We start from the raw sequence: 19,147 nt of genomic DNA, 5'->3' as shown, positions 1-19,147 counted from the left end.
CTCTGGTGAATTGCATTGTTCTGCTCAGATTTCCCTCAACAACAACAGGAACCCAAGATGCCAGTGAGGAGTGGCCGGTTATTCGCATAGTTTTGTAACAGCAGCACTGAGATTATTACAATGTACACGTTACGTAGCAAGGCTGTAGAAGCCTACCCAGAGCCTTTTTTTTTTTTTTTTTTTTTTTCTTCCCCTCCTATTCATTTTTCCTTTCATCACTGAAGGCAGCTAGAGCCTTCTAGTGTGAAATTCAAGAGGAGAGCCAAGCTTCCTCTCCTTTAAACATTCCAAACGATTGATGAACTCAGAATCTGCTTCAGGATCCACATCCAAGTTTTGCAAATGGTATCTATCTTACTAATTAGATGATACAAACCTTCAGATTTCAAACTACAAATATAAATATCCATGACTTTAATCAATCTCCAGTCCAGCTACAGGATATTTATTCCGTTACTCATTTCTTACAAGTTTCACTTCTTCTTCATATTACTTTTCAGAAAAGTAAATTAATTTCCATAAATGCAGAGTGTTTGAAGTTGGTTTTTTTTTTTTTTTTTTTTTTTTTTTTTTTTTTTTTTTTTTTTTTTTTTTTTTTCCCCTGAAAGCTGGAAACAATCCATTCAGAGATCTTTCCTCCCTCTTGTGCCTTCTCCTGCCTTCTTTTTCCCAGCACACAGGTATAACAAAACTGCCTTGCAGGATGAGCCTTAAAAGTCTATGAACATAAGCTTGTAAATCTGGCTCTTGAACAAGCTCTATTATTTTTAACTGCTTTTGTGTAAGACAGGAGGCTATGTAAAGAACAGGATGTTTTGAACATTGAACTCTGGTGCATTACGTAATACTGCTGCTACAGATTTGATGTAATTTCTCTGCAGGTGTCAAAGGCATCCTAAAGAGCATGCTACTGAGATGTTAAACATTTAATATATAGAAGCCCAGAGGAATTTTTCAACCAGAAGAAATACCATGTTTGCAGTTTGTGTTATATTCAATTGCAATCATGACTCAGCCTATTCTTGCAGTCTATTTAGATTTTATTGTATTTTGGAACAGCTGTAAACAGGATACTTAACAGACTTTTGTTAATCTTCACTTTTTAGGAGATGCATGAGGTGAACCACTTCTGTCTTCGTGGGGACCTAGGGCTGCTACTGTTTCCTTAAGTAGGGAAGGATAATTGTATTTGTATCTACTCTGCATGATTGCTCTACAGTCAGGTTCTCAGTTGCTCTTCTTGCCTCAGCCCCTTGGGGAAAATTCAATGATACAGAAACTAATCCTTCCAAATAATGCAGGTGTCAGAGGTCTGTGTAAGAGGAAGGCTTGGCAGAATCTCTTGTGGAAATTTACACAACATCTGCCCACACAATGGTTGGACAGTACTGTTCTTCCTTCAGTTGTCAGGTGCATTGGAATGTGTATAGAAGAAAACCCAAAGAAAATAGTAGATCCAAGATTCTAATGCATGAATAAAATGCAGTTATTGTTAGAAATATGAACCATGATTCATTTTTCAAGCAATTTTTCTTGACTCATTAGTACCTTCTGTCTTGCAGAAGTGCACTTTGCAGTAATTGAGCCATTAAAGAAAGAATATATCACATATTTGAGTAAGATAATCAGTTAATTTTGTTCTTTTTTAACTTTTGTTAGGGAAATTTGCCTTTCTGACCACCAAACCTGAGCTTAAAAGTCTCCTCTTGTAATACATACGTTAACAAGGGTTTGATTTTACACAGTAAAAACGTGGCTCAAACTAACATGGAAGAACAGTGTTGTAGTGAGTTAGGAGAACAATACCAAGAGGGACTTCTCTGAAGAGGGAATGCATTATTTGTTCTGCTGTTCCTATCTCTCTCACCCATTCAATTTCAACACCCTCTTCATGCTGCACTCATTTTGTGTCCTGGCTTCCTAGATACATTCCTCCATGGTCACTTAGTGTTGTCTGATATCATCTTACCATCATACACAATTCTTTACACAGAACTATTATCAGCTTTACGCTCACTTATTCACAAATTAGTGCCATTATTGTGGTGGATGAGCTAAGAACTGCGCTGCTCTTCGCGTCCTCTAAGTATCACTTTTCCCCTGGGCCACTCAATCAACATGGGGTGGGAAAAGTCACATTCCTTGCTAAATTCAGCTACTGTCTAATGAGACCCGTCTGTGTTGCCTTTCTGCGTGGAAATTCTGGCCGTTGAAAACACCTGTTTGATCACCCAGTTCATATTTCTGCCTGCGTGAGGGGAGTCCCAGTTGTACATTTACCAGTGCTTTGGCCAACCTAAAAAGGAACAGTTTTTGAGGTGATTTTGATCCTGGTCTTGCCTTCCTGATTTGATACACTTTTTTAGTGTCCATTTTGTCCTGGCATAAATGACTGTACAAGGCATAAAGCAATGATGAGCTGTCTCTGGGGGGCTGGCTGGAGCACAGGCTGGGCACTGGGATGAGAAGAAAAACTTGGAGGCAGTGTCCTCCTTCTGGTCCTCACAGAAGAGCTCATAATGTGACACATATGCTTTGTACAAGGACTTGTGCTCAGTAGCAGATGTGTTCCTGCTTGCTTGCTTGCTGGGATCTTGTTGAGCTTCTCTATTGCCCTGCATCTAACCGAATGATCACAATGCCTCCAGTGATGAAAACCCACTATGAAAGTTTTGCCTAGGAATAATCATATTTAACTATTTATTCATCCATGATTACATATGTTCTTCATGGTCAGAATCAAAGCACCTTATACCTTACAGGAGGTAAAGGAAGAGAGGAAAGAGAACTCAATCCCATCCAGTCAATGGACCGCTAAGGAAAATCAAGTCCTATAGAGAATTGTATGTTGTATTGCCAAGCCTTAAAGTTTTGTTTGAAATCTAGTGATATTTGATATTTTTAAGCCTTTGTTCCTTAAATCAAGGAATACGGTAAGAATATGAACATTCCTTAAAAAAAAGAAACTTTACAGAGTGTTGGAAAGGTTTGAAGACTCACAGATTAGGAGACAAGAAAGGATGCTGCATATACTCTGAAAATATTATGACTTTTTCTCCTGCAGCCTTGGGATTTTTCAGCTTTGATTCAAAATTTTTGAAAGTTTGGAACAGATAACAGTATTTCTGTCCTTTTAAGGTGCTGTTATTTAATGCAGATGGTACTCTGAGGATAGTTTCTCTGGCAAAGGAGAGTTTTTAAAATGTATGGCTCATCTTTTAGAGTGCTTGGCACAGTGTGAGCCATTGCTGTGAATTTCAGGCACAACCACAATAAAAAATAATAAATAAATGAGGCATCTTATTCTATCCAGAGGTGCTGTATGGAACTGCTGTTAAAGTACACATTTGCAAATAAAAGCAGCCTAAATTTAACTATGACTCAATTACACTAAATCTGACCCATTTTTGTTCTGTGTTTCAATTTAACACTTATTTACATTCTTAGACTTGGTGCTGTCGGAAGAGAAGGAGGGGGAGCAGGCATTTTCATCCTCGGAATTGCTATTAAAAGATGGTGATTAGGAAAACACAGCTATAGTCAGCCTGAAGCTGGGTAGCTCATTTGAACCCACTATAAAAGAAAAGATCGTTTTCTCATCCTATTAAAACTGAGTTAGCAACGGCTGCGTAGGCGGCAGGAGATCAGAAATGAACGTCCAACTTGGAGTTGGTACAACTGGGGTCGGGTCCAAAGCAAACTGCCTGATTAGTGAAACAATTTGTTTTTTACAATGACAGCAAATAGGTAAATCTTGTGAGCGTCAGGAAATCCTGGAGGATTTCGAATGGGAGCACTGACTGGTTTGCAAGTTGCACTTTGATTAGAAGGCATCGTTGCCTCTGGTTTTCGTGCTCGTGTTGCAGGGACATTAACAAGAGGGACTCAATTTGCTAGGGGCATTTATTTCTGTCTCTTCCTCGCTCTCTCGTTTTTACAGTCTATGTGTAATGACTAATTGGCTGTGTTTTCCCAGCTATTTTATGTTTCTCTTGCCCTGGTTACAAGTCGTACTAAAGCGGTATATCCACAGGGACCTATAGACAGCCAACATTGCCAAATGATACGCAGCATTCCCGTTTCTCTCTAAGTGTAAACCATTTACAAGTAAATTTACAAATGCAGTAAGAACATTTCCTCAGTTGACTGTTAGTGTTTATTTCTTCCCTTTCTCCTCCCGGGAGCAGACACCTTCCAGCCCCTCAACTTTCACACACTGCTCTCCCGTTATTTGCCTCCTTCCCTCCCTGTCGCCCCTTTCCCTCCTCTCCCTCCTCCTCCTCCTCCTCTTCCTTTTCCAGTTCAGCGGCACAAATTTCTGTTTGTGCCAGTGGGGCGGCCTGGCGAGACCGCAATTGCTCTACCCCACAGATTGACGAGCCCTCAGATGCCGATTTACTGTACATGGCAGCCACGCTGGAGCCGCGGCACATCTGGAGTGGAGTAAGCTTACTCAGAAACAGGGGCCAGCTCCAGCCGGAGCCAGCGGAGCCGAGCGCGGCGCTGAAAGGCAGCCCTCCTGCCTCCCCTTCCCTCCTCCCCGGGTACATTTCCTAATGTAAACACAGGCCAGGGGGGAAGGACACAGTAACTCTTTGCTGCGTGTTTGTCATTTCATGTTCTTTATCTGCTTGAGGTCAAACTGGAGCTCTGGAAAAACAGAAGCTTTGCTTTCATTCTAAATAGCTGAAAGCCAGCGCTGCTGAAGGGAGGAAAAAAAAAAAAAGAGAGAGAGAGAGAAAAAGAAAAAGAAAGAGTTTGCTTGTGTTTATTTGTTCCACTTTATGGTAATTTGGGGGATAATTTCATTATCTGCAGCCAAATTGAAAACAAGCTGTTTTCTATGCTAATGATACCAGTGTATTATTTTATGTACAGTAGGCGTGGAGCTCTTTAAATGATGAGTGGACTGCATTTCTGCTTACAGCTAAACTACTTCTTTATTTTTAAAGTTGCAAAATGAGACTTTCCTATTATTATCTAGAAACAAACAAACAAACAAAGATTAGCCATGGCTGGCTTGTTTTACAAAATGGTGAATACCTTTCACCGCCCAGGGCCAACCTGCTGTCCCACAACTGCATTCTGTAAAGAACCTTACTGCAAAGCAAAAAGTGTACTTTTTCTGGGGCAGATATGCTGATTTTATAGTCCAGTTCACTGGACTGCTGAATTTTAATATCCACATGTAAAGAAGTGGGAGAGATTTTTGAATCATTTACTGACTGTCAGCAATCTGGAAGAGAACTCTGTGATTCTTTACAAGTTTCATATAATTTTTATTTCTTCTTTCTAATAGCAAAATGATAAAGTTTATGGGTTAGTTGTTCAAACAACATTAAATCGTGAACAGAATCACAGAATCAACTAGGCTGGAAAAGACCTTCGAGATCATTGAGTCAAACCCATGACAATGCAAATATGCAATTTAAAATGGCTTTTCCCACTCAGTATTCCTTGCAACTCAATGGATTTTGCAGCCAATAAAGGAGAGAAAACAAACCTCAGAAAACATTGCTGATAACATACTGATGCTGATGTTGATTTAGCTGTCTTTATAGTAAAAGTCTGATTCAGATGAGAGCAGTGGTTTATCCAGTATGGAGACTAGTGAAAAGTCTTGCTCAGTAAACGTATGAATAAACCACTGCGGGTCAGACCCTAAACCATTTTTGTCTAGAGGAGCAGAAAATCTTTGACCATTACATGGTTTTTCAGGGATGTTGGTTCTCAGTTCACAGGCCATGCTTAGTATTTTGCCCTTCTGGTGGATAAAAGTCCAGGTAAGTAGGTTGCTTCCTTGACTCTCAGTGAAAGGAAACCTGGCTATCATGCAGGAAAACTTGGACTGGGGAGCAAGTGTGGCTGGACAACAGTTTTTGTGCCATGGTAGTGCAAGGTTTCAGCAGTACATTCCCCACTCTGCCACAGGGCTCTTCCAAATGCTGTAGTATGTTCTGGGTAGATATACCATAATACTTACACAAAAAATAGCAATATAGGTTTCATATTTCTTTATTACTGTTTTAGTTGATTTTAGGATTTCTGTCACAACTGTGTTTTCTCTTACTTTCATAGTGTTTCAGATCCCAGTAGGAAAGGGCCAAAATTCCTCATGAAATATCTTGCCCAAAATTCCTCATGAAAGGTCTCAGCCTTCTCACCAGGGAAGCAGTGTACATTTCCTCCTTATGGCTGCTTGGAAACTGCTCGAGGTGGAACTCCTTAAGGAGGAGACTCTGAGTGGGAGAGGTGTTGGTCAGCATCAAAAGACTGAAATGTACATCTCCAAGGTCCGTAACAACCTTTCTGGGCCTGAAGTCAGGAGCAGCATCATGGGTCCAGAGAGAAGTACAGGGATGGCACATCATTTTGCATAAACTAGGTGATTAATGAGATGGATAAAATGGTTTCTTTATTTGGAAAAAGCTCCACGTGTCTACACGGAAAAGCTGATGGAACCAGTCTCAAAAGCAAAGCTGTTTGGCAAACTTCAAGAGAGATCTTGGCAGTTGACTGAAATCTAAAGTTTTTCAGGGACAGTTGGATTTTAGCTGAGTTCTTCTGAAAGCCTGCAGGGCTCTGGCTGGCAGATCATTGCTCAACTTCTTGACTGCCAGGGTAGAGGATTGATGGCCTATCATTGCAGGATGGCCCACCAAGCAGTCTACCTTTGAACTAAAGACCTCAGGCCTTCCAGGTTTCAAAACTGGGACAACGCTTGTTTTGAAACTTTTTTGATGTGTTTTGGTATTCATTGGAAATATATTTATGAATTACCAAATTCTGACCCCAAAAATTGTTCCATAGGAGTTTTTTGGAAAACTCTATTCTAGTCTAAGTTTAATGATCCTGAGGGGGGAAAAAGTTTCTCCATAAAGGAGAAGTAAACCAGAATCCAGTGAATTAGTCTAAAGCAGTACTTCTCTGACCCTTACCTACTGGGCAACTCTGCCTGTAATCCCACTGGTGTCCTTGGACATCCAGTAGATTGGTTTGGGCTCAGTTTCACAGTTCTAGTCTTAATTTTAAACATTTCCTTGGTAGGAATTGCTTGTGTGGGTTTTTTTCCCCCATTCTATTTAGTGCACATTTGAAGTAGATTCAGCTCCTTGTAATGCCAAAAGTGTCCATGAAGTCTCAAAATGAAATAATCTTGGTAGATGACTACGCATCCTACTGATTATGCTATTGTTATTATATTAATAGCATGTGCTCCAACTTAAGCAGTGTGCAGGTGCAAAACTCTCATTCAGCGGTATATAACTCTTTCATCTGCCACTTCTTGCCAGTAGATTTCCTGCCCATATGAATGTTTCTTGTGAAATTTCTGGAGAATAGCTCTTGGAGTTTTGCCAGTTGTAAAAAAAACAAGTACACAAACAACCCCTTTCCAAAACTCAACCAACTCCCCCTTCCCTAGTCATCTCTTTTTGAAATGACTAATTCATGATGGATGTTCTGCATCTAACAAAAATTACCAATTGTAACAAAATAAACAGGGTGGATTAAAGTAACAAGGGCAAAAGTAAAAACTCTTCTAGTTTTTATCCTAGCCCATAATGTCACCTCGGTGTGCCTATGTATTGGTATGCCCTTTTGGCTCACGTGGGTACCTCAGTTTAAGTTTGTGCCCATGCCTGTCCTCGGTCATTTGCTCTGTAACACTTCCCTCAAATCCTACCCGTATATATTAGGTTTAAAAGACAATTGTTTTTTGCAAATAATAATTAATTTTTAGAGAAAACTTATATGGGTTTTTTTAGGTAAGCAAGACTTTATCTACACACATGCTCAAACAGCAGTGAAACCTGTCAACTAGCATTCAGAAACTATATTTATTCCAGTAGGCTTCATGCTTTGTGATCATCATTCAGAAATGAAGACAGAAGAGCATTTTGAGAGTCGGAGAGGATTTAAGGGTTTGAAAAGTGTGTCAGTAGGTGTTAGTCTGCAAAAACCTATGTGTGTGGGAAAAGGGCAGTTAAACTAACTCAGCTATTAGTACTGTACTTTAAAAGGCAATAGATCTCTTCAACATCTAAATAAACTGAGAAATCTCCCTAGAAGTAAAAAAAGCAATTGCCAGTTTCGAGTTATTTCCTTTCAACATGATTATTTACAGTATGTCTTTTCCATGTTTTTTGAAAAATGTTATTGACATCTAAATGGTATTTCAGCACATTAGGACAGATCTGAAAGTCAAACACTGATATTTGCAATATTTTTGACCCCAGTATAAACTGTAAAATATTATCCTGTTATACTTTCTTTGCCTGTTTTCAGTGTTTTGTCTTGTAAAAGGAGTAGAGGATTCATTGAACTGGAGCCTGCCATTTGTTATTGGCATTTCTCAGAAGAGTAAGAACAGTCGTCAATTATATATTTTTCCAACAAAAACATAAACTCAGCATATAAATGTTCAGATTAAAATTCCACCCCAAATATATATGTATCCTAAAAATAAACCACAATAAATGTTAGACTAGGCAAAAATTAAGAACAGCAAAAGAATGAAGTAGAGGGAAAAAGAGGGGAAAAAAAATAGAAAGAAAACCCCAACAATAAAAATTACAGGTATTAAGTAATATAGTGGCTATGAAAAAAAAGCATGTAAAGATGAAGTTAAGAGACAGACAAGGGAAACTATCCACAAAATTTTTGCAAAAGCACAATTTATTATTACCTGGTAGGTGAAATTATCATCACAATCATTGCAGTCAAGTCAGGTGTCCTAAAACAGAACAAATAAAATCAAGGGCTTTTAAATACCCAAACTTTAGGGAAGATTCCAAAGAATTTCAGTGATCATCAAGTGATGATTTAATAACTGTGTTCACTATCAAGTTTAAATTGAGTTATACATATAAGAATTGCTATGTTCTAAAGACTTATCCCCTTCTCAGATTTTTTTTGAGGGACGAAGTAAGATTTGGATGCTCTGTCTTTGTGAGGGAGAGATTAATTTGTTTGGGACCAGGTCTGTGTTTTGAACCTCTCTGAAATGATGATGCGCTTTGGCTGGGACTCTAAGCCGGACCCATCTCTAATTCTGTTGTTCACAATTAAGAAAGAATAATCAACCTTCTATGCAGAGCCTGACTGAAATCTATGAGTCTAAATTATTCCTATAAGTGAATTTGAACAAATTTGGTGCTTTTTAGTAGATTCAGTCCCACCACAGGACTCGGTTTTTTCTTCAGGTGAGCATGTGCAGCTCTGGTTAATCAGTAAGGATTGTACAAGTGCGGCAATGGGCAGAGCAGGACCTGTTATTTTTCATTAATTTCCTAAAATCGAGTTGTAGTACAAGTATGTTCCTCATTAGTAATAGCACTACTATATTGGTTTTCCAACAAAACTTGCAAAATATTTCATTACTTTTTGGTCCACTGAACTACTGAACTGCCAGATCCTAACAGAAAGGAGCCGTAACTGAATCACTAGTAAAAGGAGCAGAAAATTAGATAAAAGGGTAACACTGGTTTTACATGCCTAAATTAAAAGGTGTTAGTTTCAAATATAGAGCCTTTCAATATATTTTCCAAATCTTTAAAAGTGCCTGGCTTTTGTTATTAAAATGCTGCACTAAATTAACTGATAGTGCAGCACTGCTCCTGTGACTTGCAATGATTTAGTCCATGTGACCGAAAAATAAGGTGAAAATTCCTTACATCTTTATAGGCACCATGACCTCTTTGGAAATTAAAAATCTTAGAGCTTGCATGATTGCAGCATGATTATTGGCTAGACAAAGATTTATTTTCTGATAATTACATAACAAGACATTATTTGAGGAAGACAGCATTGTAACCAGATAAATATCTTTGCTCGTGCTGCCTGGAAAACTGTGGTAGGAACAGATTTTGAAAAAGGTATAACAAACATTGTAGAAAGAAAACCTTTTAAACCTTCACTTCTGGTAGGGAGGAGGAATTGTAAATGGAGGACGACAAGCTACGTTGGATGAAAATCCTCCCACTTAACTTAGCCACCTGTGTTAACTGTAGCCATTTTAGTTTTCCATTGGAATCAGTGGAGGATGAGAGATCTCCAGAAGGTAATCCGTATTTTGGCTCTTTGAATTGTCAGCTGCTGGAGTTCTCTCACCATTGACTGAAAAGGGCATTTAGGGGTCCTACAACCCATGGGTAGCTGCCAATATTTAAGTGGGATGAAACTGGGACATCCAGTATACACCAGAAATGTAGGACGTATGACAGAGCCACATAACAAATGGAGTTCTTGGTCCCATCTAGGAAAACCCAAGTCAAACTTCTCTAAGTTAACATCAAGCCAAAGTCCACTGCTAGGAGTGGAGGAGAGTGAGGAAAGAGAATGCATCCTGGGTGAAGAAATAAAACATTTTCTCAGATGCTTACTCAATAGTATTGTGCTTGAGGCTCAGGATGTTGCTTCATTGTCAAATGGCTGATCTTTCCTTGTCATGCTTTCCTATTGTTCTCCATTCCTTAAATAATCCTGGCTTTCAGCTGCATTTTTAATCCATTTAATTCATTTTCAAACCCCCTAAAAAACAGAGATTAGTTTAGCAGATCAGGAAAGAATTAGAAAAAAGATTGCATAATGGACCTAGTTAAATTACACAGTTGCTACTTGCCTTTGCATAGTAATAAAGATGCAGTTAATAGCTTCCACTTTATTTAGCTGCTAAATTCTGTTTTGTTTCAGAAACCAACTCCACTGCAATAACTACATTGTTCTTTGCTCATTAATCTCTATTATTTGTTCTTCTTTGAATTGTTGTGAAGTTTCAGGACATGGGCAGTCCTCTGGCAGACAGATGAACGTGTTGATCTATTAGATCTTTTAGGCTCTATGATTAAGACAAAGTAGTACTATTATAATGGCTTACAGATTTTAGTGCCTCATCTTAGGGCTTCACTGTTCAGTCCATGATATCACAGCAGCTCTAGACCAGAACTTCATTGCTGCAATTTGTTCTATACAAAAAGTATATGAACAGCATAATGCTTATTATTATTAGCATTATACAGTCAGTATAATACCACTATATCCAGGCTGCTATACTTGCAGTTGAATCAGAAAATAAGTAGGTGATTAAAAGTAACAACTGAGGTTAATTTAAAAAAAAATTGCCTTCATATCAAATATGACTTTATGACACTATATACTGCAGACTGTTGCCACAAACAGTCTTTCAACTGAGTCTTGTATCATTATAGGCTCTGGTAGTAGGAGATATGTAAGTAGTTCTAGACATACTATAGTATTCTTCAGAAAAAGAGCAGTGCAGTGCAAGTCCACGAATACAGATGGAAATGCTGAAGCAGATTATTTCATCATCTTTATATTTATGTAGGTATTTTGAGAACAAGGCACCACTTTTTTTTTCTCTTCATGTATTTAAAATATAAATTTTTTTGCAGTTAACATCTCGTTAAACATGAAAAAAAGATCTCCCAGAGAATTCCTTTTGCTCTGACCTCATAATCAATAAATTCCCATGGAGAAAATGCTTTATTTATATTTCATCAGTTAGGTTCTCTGAAATCCACAATTCTCTATCACCTTTTCTATTTAGTGCACTTGCTACATCTGATGTTCAGTGGTCATAACTATAATCTCTCTTCCTGTGTCTCTTTAATTTGCCTTTTCCTGTGATGGAGCAGTCCTTGACATTACATGTGTTTCATTTAAGATGTTCCATGTTTCAGTCAAGTGTATTTGCTGTGTTTGCTCTCCAGTCTTTAGAGAGGCAAAGGACAGAAAAAGAAAAGCAGCCTGAGGTGAATTGTTTGAGCTCCTGTACAGGAAACATATCATAAGAATGTTATTAATTACTCCTGTATTTGTTACTCTGAATATAATTGCTTATGGCATTTCTACACTTTTCAAAATATATCAATTAAGCTAGGTGACTGACTTGTCTCTGGCACTTGCTGCACTGCTGAGTAGCTCTCAGACCACCTGGGATAGGCTATGGTGTCCTGCTGAGGTAGTCTTGTACCTCCTTGCCCAGGGAACTTGGAGACTGGCTAGCAGAAGTCCAGAAAGCTGATAGTTTAATGCCCAAGGCCATGGTCTGCTCTTCAGAGTAGCAGCCACTGGGAACAATCAAGTGAAACACCCAGCTATTTGAATATTTGTGAGTGGACTCTAACTGCACAAATACGAGTTGCTGTTTAATTAAGAATTTAGTGGAACTTGTATGAACAATATTTGCGTGTCATCCCAGCTTCGGTCATGGCTCTGCCTGTATCACGGGTTCAGAACAGCACTTCAGACTGGCATTTCAGAGTCACTGAATAGGGTTATCACTGCGGATAGTTTACTCAGTTTTCTCAGCATTTAGAAAAGGTACTTGTCACCTATTCCATACAAGTCTTTTCACTACCCTGCCAACTTCCTGAAGAGAAAAATGACTTCATATTGGTTTGAGGTGTTTCAAAAATTATGTGAGGAGAAATGTCGCCTTTTTTTTTTTTTTTTTTTTTTTTTTCCCCAGGAATATTAGCTAAGGTATGCACTTCTAAATAAGCTATAATTCAGGAAGCATTTATGTAATCTCTCTACAGCAGGAATGTTCAGAAATATTCGCATTTGAAAATGCTGTTGCACAAGTACATCTCAATAGCTATATCTGTTTGGAGAGATTAATCTTTGGCAAAGTCCGGAAAGCTGTTGCCATGCTTGGAGCAGAATCTATTTAGCATCTGAAAGGAGATGTCTCGCTATCTTACTTTCCCAAAGTCCTTCTACAGCGAACAGTGTTCAAGGGAGGAATCCTCCCAGTGAAGATGCCTATAGAGATGTCTGTCTCCGATGATTATAGAAGAAGTGCCTTTAATCTAAGCACCTTGCAGTAGATGTTTAAGACTTAGGAAGTTAGGTGAGATGAATCCTTTTGCTTACATTTACATATCAAGGTCCTGCAATGTGGGTTTCCAGAGCTTGACCTTTCAAGCTTAACCTGATATCTGAGCCAGCGGCTGAAGCCAGACTCCTTGGCATTTCCCACTGTGCTGGCTGGGTGTGAAAAGACTTAAGGAGTCATATCCAAAACAAGAACATCTATTTACCATGCTGCGCTCATGTGGATATGAACACTGCAAATCAGCATTATGCAAACAAACTCGAAAGAATAATTTAGGTTAGTAATTCTTAGGCCTTTGACTTTCCACCTATTGAAAGCCGTTCTTTGTCCATTTGAAATACGAATGTCATTTTACCTTCTCTCCAACAAGAGGTCCATAGGTGACCATCAATGCTAAGCTGTTGGAATGGGAATCAGGATTCGTGTAATAATGTGTTAGTTCCACATCAGATCAATATATTCACTAGAGAAACTTAGAATTTGGTACACAGGCAACTCTCAGGTTTACTTATCCTGAATTTGATATTTCAGTTAGAAAATTCTGTTCAGCAGAAACACAGATATTGCAAAACATCTATGAATTAAGGAATGAACTGAGTTCCATTCTGAAATACATGGTACATGGATTTCTGTAGAACACAGGAGCAGCAATGGAAAGGCATAGCCAAGTGTTTTTGAGTTGTACAAAACGTAGTCCTGTGCCAAAAGGAGTAGAGTTAATGGTACATGAAAATGGATTGAATCTACAGTCCCAATAAGCTCTACAAATAAATGGAAAGTTCGTGCATGAGTAGAATTCTGGAAGTCAGATGAACGTAAGAATTTCCATTTTTTATCAGACCAAATCCTGCCTTGGTGAGCATCATGCCTTTGGCACTTCCTATTCTCTTTCTTTTTTAGCCTACCTGCACCTCAGTTATGCCCATAATTCCCAGTAAAATCGAGATAATACTACCTAAGCATATGGTCAAAATCGTTCTCTGCCCTAAAGAATTTACAGTCTGAAACTGGGAGAACCTCCAAATGGTTGGAACTTACCCTAGTGACATAAAATGATCTGCCTTTCACTCTGGCAAAATATCCTAAGCATCTACTTAAAAGGTGCTGAGTGACCTCATTTAAACCAAACCTTAAGATTAGGCACACTGTTTGTTTAAACTTTTTTGAGATTCTGAGATATAAGAAGCTTTGGAAGTGCAAAGATTTTTTAACTGGCTTAATATGTTTTTGTGTTTATTTGTAGATGTAGAATTTATGCAGTATAAAATTTGACAGCTAAGACTAGTCATGAAATGTCTCCAGGAAAATAAAAACCTGTTAACAATTTGCTGACATTCATGAAAACCCCTAAATGCTTCCAAATCCGCTTCCAGGTATTCATATGCAAGAATCTGAGATCTTTTGCATTGCAAATATTAGCAAATGCTTTTTAAATCATGCTTGCTTTTCACACACCATTTATATAAGAGCTTTCTGAGTAGCAGCAAATTGTAGTCCTATTAAATTTCAGTTCACCTTCACACTGGTACTTGAGTAAAAAATGGTTTTTTGGATATTTTATAGACAATCCAGGAGTACATGTCAACCATTAAGGATCTGAATATAAGATTACAAATAAGAAAATATGCTATTAATAATGAATGGGGAAAGTTCTGTCTGTTTTACACATGTGAGCAGTTCACTCAGTTTACTAAACACTGGATTTGAACAGAGGAGATTGTGTATGCCTTTTCACTGCTTTTGAATTTGTCCAATTATGTATGAGAAATGCAGCAAATAAATAAAAAAAAAAGCACTTTGGAATCTTGCGTTAATTACCAGTTTTGGATAACATTCTGTTTATGGCAGCCATTTAATTTTTAAAGAATAACTTTTAAAAGACGTCAGCTTTTAATTTTATAATCCTAATACTTTTCTATGGGTTTATTTCTATGATATTCAGTGTAGTTAAAATTTAACTGTCTGGAATGTAAGCACGAGTGGGAAATTGAGAGAAAATTTACCTTTTTCTGCTTTCACTTGTGTATACCAGGTTTGTTGAGCCTATCAGTGGGTGATGTACAGCAATTTTAATAATTTAGTCTAATCACTCATTAATTCACTGGAGGTGATAGTACTTTTTTATCATTTACACTTCTGTTTCTTAATGGTTCTGTTATCTAACCCTAAGGAATGCAGAACTGGGCCAGGCAGGGCAATAAGAACATTTGCAGCTCAGTGATATAAAATGAATTGATCTGGAAGACTGACTGTTACTCCTCAGCAGTATCCATTTCACTTCCTTTTCCTCATCTTCTCCTTCTGTTGTGGAGCTCCCTGTTGTCTGGATTCCTGGGAGGAGGATGAGCAGCCCTGGCATACCCAGTGTACAGCTGAATCTGCATCCAACGCTTGCATCCTGCTCTTCTCTTTGGGGACAGAGAAGGTAGCAATTGAAGGCATTGGAACCAGAATATGCTGTTGCAAGTTCCTCCTGATGTGTTTTTGCTCACTACTTCCAAAAAGTTTTACTACAGCTTGAAGCAGCCTGGGCATTTAAAGTTAAGCATTACTCCTATGACTCTGACCCATTTGTTCTGCCTTTGTTTTGGGAATTTCCTGAGGGATATGGTGGCAGGGTTGTCTGTACCCTCTGTATGCCTGTCACCTCAGACACAAAATCAAGATTTTCTGCTTTAATTTTTGCCTTTTCTGAAGCAGAACCTGCTGCAGTTTTGTGCCATCAGTGGCCTCATTTTTATCTGCTTTAAGCCCAAAACACTGGAGCAATGCCTTTGTGCCAGATAACTCTCCCAAATATGCTGGGAAGAGCAAGGTAATAGGAAGAAAAGCACCTCTGCAACTGCCTTGCCTTTCCCTGCCCCCATAATTCCTACAAACAACTTCTGATGAGGAAAGTGGGAATTTGGTGTGGAGAGTGGGAAGAAGACATCAGTTTGGATAGGTGAGGGAAACTGGGAAGGGAAGGAGCTTGGGAGTGGGGTTAGCAAACCAAAGCCTTGGGGAAACTAGCTCTGTCTGGAAAAATAGAATACAGAGCTGACAGTGACTGCAGATTTTTTGTCACTGCCAATGGTCTTAGTGGTCCAGGCTGTCTTGACAAAAGCTGAATGCACACAGTTGCCTAAGGAACAATGTTAAATCAGTCTTATAATTTTCTCTGTTTGTACAAGACATCTTGTTTATTCTCTGTTATTTCACCTCAGAGGGTCTTTTCCATAAGAGCTAGAGGGACACCCTAATTAGCAGCAGCAGCAGTAATGGCTGGCAGGGAAGTAGCAGCATGTGTCCCCTTTCCTGCCCTGCCTTTTATATGGTCAAGGAAGTCACTTGCACTTTTTTCATCATTCCTCCTCCTCCTCTCTCTTCCTCCCCCGTGTCCTGACTCCCTGCCCGGATTCAAGAGCTTGAAGGTCTGCTGGTGGTAGCCGTGGTGGCTGCAGGGAGGAGGGAAGGGGGGGAAAAGCAGAGGGAGTAAAATAAGTGTCAAGGAATTCATTGTCTGTTCTCCACCTGTTGTTATTCTGGTCCCAATCAACCTGCTAGCCAGGCTGGAGCCAGTGGCCATCTGGAAACACTGCTCTGTTTATAAACTTGGCATGAAGCAGCACTCCCGGGCCCTGACCTCCCACACAAATCTGGAAACAATTAGAGCAAGATGATAGGCAGGCAGGCAGGGAGAGAAGGGGAGGGAAAGAGCGCGTGAGAGAGGAGGCTGCAGAGAAGGGGAAAAACAGAGTGAAGGGGAGCATGGAGAAGGTGGCAAATGTTTCTGAGATGCAAATATTTATGCCCACCTTAAGTGACCGCTAGCTCATTAATTATTGCCCTTGCCAAAACAGATTTTTTTTTCCATGAAGGCTAAGGCATGTCTCTCTACCTCCCCAAGAAAGACAGGTTTTCCAAATTATATTGTATGTTTTACACTGCAAAAAGTGTGCCTTTACGAATCTTAGGAAACTGAGATAGGTCCACGTGCTCAGACCCACACACGTTCTGTACTTGGTGATATTGAGTCCAAATATTGCAGCTCCTACCCATCTTTATTGGCAGTAATGTCTTTCTTTGCTACTCACACACCCCAGCATGCCTCTCTCCAGAAAGGATGTCTGCCAGTCCCCAGCTCTCTGGAGTGTGGGAGTCATTTGGGCTCAATTCTCTCAAGCCTTCCCTCGCCCCACCCTACCCACCCACTCCTATTGCAACTCATCATTGTCTTTACTGGGAAGGCTGTGCTTTTCCTGGTAAAACCAGACCTTCAGTCACTGGGTTACTCCCTAGCTCCGTGCTGGATTTGGACCCTTTCCCAGCCCTGCTCCTGCCGTGCAGGTACACAGCCTGCCCGTCCTCAACCTGTTCCAGTGGAGTCCTGAGGAGATCAAGGAAGAGCCACAAAACAAACCCATGCCTTTCACTTTCTGCACACATGCTATGGGCAATCCTGTCCAAGCTCTTGGTGGTTTAAGTGTAGCTAATACACATGCCAGTGTGTTAATTCACCTCTCATAATGTGTCCTTTCAGTGTAACAGCAGCAAGAGCGACTCCTGCCTGGTTGAAACAAACCTGACATTCATTCCTGCTGGCCTGCCTAAGGGAGGATCCCTTCAGGCTCACCTGACACATCTGCTACTTCCACATCCCAAGAAGCCAAGCATTGCATTTCAGGTGCAATAAAACTTGTCTTCTTCCTGGTGTGAGGAACTGCTAGTAGTGACATTGATCCTCTCTGAGTGCATCCCAACAGATCCATGGACTGGACCAGGTGTGGCCCTGGCAGCCATGGCCAGAGCTGCTGCTGGGTCAGCAGGGCCTGAGCCAGTATGGCTGAGAATTCAGTATACCCCACATCTTTCCATTTCCTTGATTTTCTTCAGGCACCAGCCTTATTGTGCCTGGCTTGTGAGGTGCACTAAAGGTTTATCTGCTTTGCAATTCAGACATAAAAAAACCCCTACAGCTCAAAATGCCTGGGATAATTTTTTCCGTGATGCAGCCTTCAACAGACTCTCCTCTGGTGCATTCCTCAGGGCAGCCTTTGGCCTGTTGGTCACCCCAGAGCCAATGGCTTCCTTAGCTATTTTGTGCTGGCCACGATGCAAGCATGGCCCAAGTATGCCTGAGACAACTGATAATGCCTCAATGCTTGTGACACCAGCAGGACAGAAATGATCAGCTGCAAGGTGAGAGCTGTTTGGATTTCACGGCTCCTCGGGAGTGGTATATTTTGCAGTGGTGGCTGTGGTTTGATGGGGGAACTGTTTTGAATGCTACAGGAAGCGCAAAGGGTCCACTCTGCTTGTGTCATGCTGTATAAGTTTCCCCATTATCCAGCACTGATTTTTCCCTCAGATGCTGAGCTGTCACATTTGAATACATACATAGTAACTGTGGTCTAAATCTGTGAGGTGCTGGAAGTCTTTTGGAAAGTGCTTCAAATGACTTTTCCTCTCCGAGGGAGCTCAGTGGTTCAGACTCATTTTTTCTGAATGAAATGTTGCTATCATAATTAGTGCTAATTGGCAGCTTTATTGCAGCCTCATCAGAGTCAGTGATTAGCTAAACAGAATGAGGAGGCTGTAAGTGGGTGTCTATACTACAGATAAATAAAAGACCTCAAGGTCAATTCCTGCTAAAGCAGCACTTTTGAGAGCACTGTGTTCGTGTACTGCCTCCTTCGCTTACCAGAAATTCGTGTTTCACAACCACTGGTTACTTTTCTCAGATTTGCAGTAAGCATCGAGTTATTACTTTAATGTCTGCTGTGGCTATTCCTATGCTGACCCACGAAGGAATGTATTTTGTTTTGACGTGGCCTTGGAAACTTAAGGAAATACAAAATGCACAACATGTAGGCCTGTAGAAATAAATACAGGGAACCCACCAGACATGCAAGCAGAATTGCAAGGAGGCTAGGAGCAATTCAGCCACAGGGCTAAGATACAACTGGCTTCTTTATGTGGCTCTGGCCGTTCGGTAGCTGTACTTCAGAGCAATGTAATGGGTTTTAATGTTCATTAAAATGTTCAATCTGGTAAACCAATTTTTAGACCCTTACACACTCTTGTTGAAATTGGATTCATCTGAACTGTAATATAAAATATTATGTTTACTTAACCCTTGTAAACTGATCTCCTTTGTCTTCATGAACTTGCTGGGCAGTTAAGGATCTAGCATTCCTTCCACAGTTAATAAAATTTTGCATTTTTCTCTCTCTTCATATACTTAATTAGAGTCAGACCTGGTTAATCAGCATAAAATTTTTTTAAGGCTCATTGTTTTATAAAGCT

The sequence above is a fragment of the Hirundo rustica genome, chromosome 1 (genome assembly GCF_015227805.2).
Source record: "Hirundo rustica isolate bHirRus1 chromosome 1, bHirRus1.pri.v3, whole genome shotgun sequence".
Taxonomy (NCBI): Eukaryota; Metazoa; Chordata; class Aves; order Passeriformes; family Hirundinidae; genus Hirundo; species Hirundo rustica.
The sequence above is the reverse complement of the archived record's forward strand: the minus strand, read 5'-3'. Positions refer to the sequence as shown.